Source organism: Suncus etruscus, chromosome X (genome assembly GCF_024139225.1).
Source record: "Suncus etruscus isolate mSunEtr1 chromosome X, mSunEtr1.pri.cur, whole genome shotgun sequence".
Classification (NCBI taxonomy): Eukaryota; Metazoa; Chordata; class Mammalia; order Eulipotyphla; family Soricidae; genus Suncus; species Suncus etruscus.
The window spans coordinates 25231184-25234029 of NC_064868.1; the positions used below are offsets into that span (position 1 = coordinate 25231184).

At 29.9% G+C, this 2846-nt stretch overlaps 1 non-coding gene across 1 annotated transcript; it reads left to right on the plus strand.

The window, feature by feature from the left end:
* The first annotated feature begins 1025 nt into the window (after positions 1-1025).
* Positions 1026-1132, plus strand: LOC126000277 (U6 spliceosomal RNA). The gene has a single exon (XR_007492630.1). It is a non-coding gene; the product is annotated as a U6 spliceosomal RNA (small nuclear RNA).
* Positions 1133-2846: the final 1714 nt, after the last annotated feature.

Sequence of the window (2846 nt, forward strand, 5' to 3'; positions counted from 1 at the left end):
CCAAGTGGGAGAAGCTGATGCAAAGAAATAATATCCTGAATAGGTTGAAAACCAGTTACTCTAACAGCCTGGTCCACCTCTGTCATTTTCACCCATTCTGTCCTTCCTCCACTGGATCACACACAGTTTAATCCTTTCTCTTGGACTTGCACATTTACTAATCTTTATGATATGAACTACTTATAACTTAATTAAATTTGTACAATAAGTCATTATATTTAGAACTAATAGTCCTAAAAGAAGACTACTTGAATTTTTGGGGCCATATATGAAAATAAATTGAGAGTATAAAAGTCTCAAGTTCATTAATATTTCCATGTGTCATCAAGCATCATTGAAATTAACATTTATTTAAAATATAAGAGAAAACCACATTTTCTTTATACAAACACACATTTATCATTCATTTATCATTCAATCAGAATGATATTTAATACATTAAGAAAGCTAATAAAATACACTTAAAAGCAAATCAAATTGTAGAAACTTATTCACTCTATGAAGCTAACAAGGTTGTAGCTCTTTATAAAGGAGCTGATTTTATATTCTCAGCTATTTCTATATTAAATAGATATGGGATATATTTTCTTGCCTCATTCATTTTGGAAAGTTGTGTTAAGACAAATATGACTAGGATATTCCAGGTTTCCTAAGCATTTGTTGAATGAATTTAAGTCAATGTTGGAATAGGAAAAGACATATTATAATTCATTAAGAAATAAAATAAAATTTAACACTTTGATATGAGTCATTAATCAATGTAAGTCTAAAGTATGAGTGTTGGAATGAAAAGAAATAATTCATATGAAAAATAAAGAAAATGTATAAGTAATGATAGCTAATATTCACTGAGACATCTACTTATAATTATTTGTCTTTTTTATTACAAGTATAAATGTTATTACTACAGTATTGGACAATATAGTATGCAAGAAATTGCACATGACAATTCTCAGAATAAGCTTATGATATAGGTATTATTGACATTATTTTATAAAGTAGGAAAGTAAAAAAAACTATGTCCAGTGCTCGCTTTGTCAGCACATGTACTAAAATTGGAAAGATACAGAGAAGATAAGCATGGCCCCTGTGCAAGGATGACATGCAAATTCATGAAATGTTTCATAGTAAAAAAAAACTATGTCCATATTTGCCAAAAAAGCAAGTCAACAAACGACGAAGATTGAAATTACACTTAGATTGGCAAAATTTTAAATATATCTACTATGTGAACAGAATGAATTAAGAATGCAATTCTCCTTTAGATTTGAAACCTACGAGATTAAAATATAGAGCTAAATAAATATAAGATTATCAGAAGAGTTCAGTTCTAAATTGCGAAAATGTTACTTCCATTATTAACATGTTGATTTTAATGCACTTCTGTTGAAGACATGGTCAATATAATTGGACATATTTTGCTAGCAGCTATAAATATAAGAATATTGATTTAGAATATCATGCCATTGGGAATAAGTTGGAGTTAAGGACCGACTGAATCTCACAATACCTTGTAAAAATAGCACAACTTAAATTTTTTATTTTTTAAATTTTTTGTAAATGTTGTTGCTTTTTTTTCTTTATCTTTGCCCCTTTTTTTCGTTTCCCTGTGCTTTGATTTGTCTTTATTTCAGGAGCATGGTTAGTGTTTGGTTGTTGTCTTTATTGCTGTGGTGCTTCTCAGGTCTTTCATTTTTTTTTATGGGAGGGGTTGATTTTTCTTGTATTATTTTTATGTTTTCCTTCCTTTTCCCATTTCTTTTCTTAAACTGATATTTATAGTCTCTAGAAAGACTCCTCCCATTTTTTGCTTGTTTGAATATTTGCCCCCTTTTTTTTCTTTTTTTTTCTTCTTACCTTTAAACAGAACCTCATAACATGACCCATTTTGTTCTGCTTCACATGTTGAAGGGGAAATAATGGAGGGCAACATGATCAAACAGTCGTATGAACACTGAGTAGAAATTAAAAAATGATCAGACTTGAACACTAAAACCAAATCCAACTACAACAGAATCAATAATCTACAACAGGCTAGACACAGAACAGACCACTTATACTAGCAGCCCAGGGGGCAAAGAAGGGGCGATATGGGATACATGCTGGGAACTGGAGTGGAGGGAGGACAACATTGGTGGTGGGAATGCCCCTGATTCAATGTCACTATGTACCTGAAATACTACTGTGAATGATTTGTAATCTACTTTGGTCAAAATAAAAATTATTAATATATTAAAAATGCCTTATAAATAATACCTCTTCTCTTTGCTTTATTTGTATGACATATCCAGATTTATTATAAAGTTGCTTGTCACTAAAGACTATTAATTCAAATTTGGGGGTCCTGAAATGTATGTACTTGAAATGGAACACTAAATTAATATATATTATAAAATGAAACATCCTGGAGTGGAAATTCCATCTATTGTGAGAAAGGTCAAATTTGCTTACCTGTGAATACACAAGCTGGAACTTGATTGGCAGTTAAAATGAATCCTTAATATACCAAGGAGTTTTATAAAATAATTTAATGTGTGAGGTAACTAGGCAAAAACATTTTACTTTTATATTTGAATTTACTGTATATAAATATTGGCCAGATTTTTTAAAAGAGAATAACAATGAATATGAAGGGTCTTTATTACCAAGATGTAATAAGCAAAACCTTCTCTCTGCATGGATTTTTTCTGAAGAAAGTTAATTAAAATCTGAAATGGGTCCACAACTTTAAATAGAAAAATAATCAATGGTTTTGATAAAACAGTCTCTTTACTTAGATTAAATAATTTGAAATCTTAACCTCAAAAGTTTTTAAACAAGGGCTCTTAAAACTTTGAGGCAATATT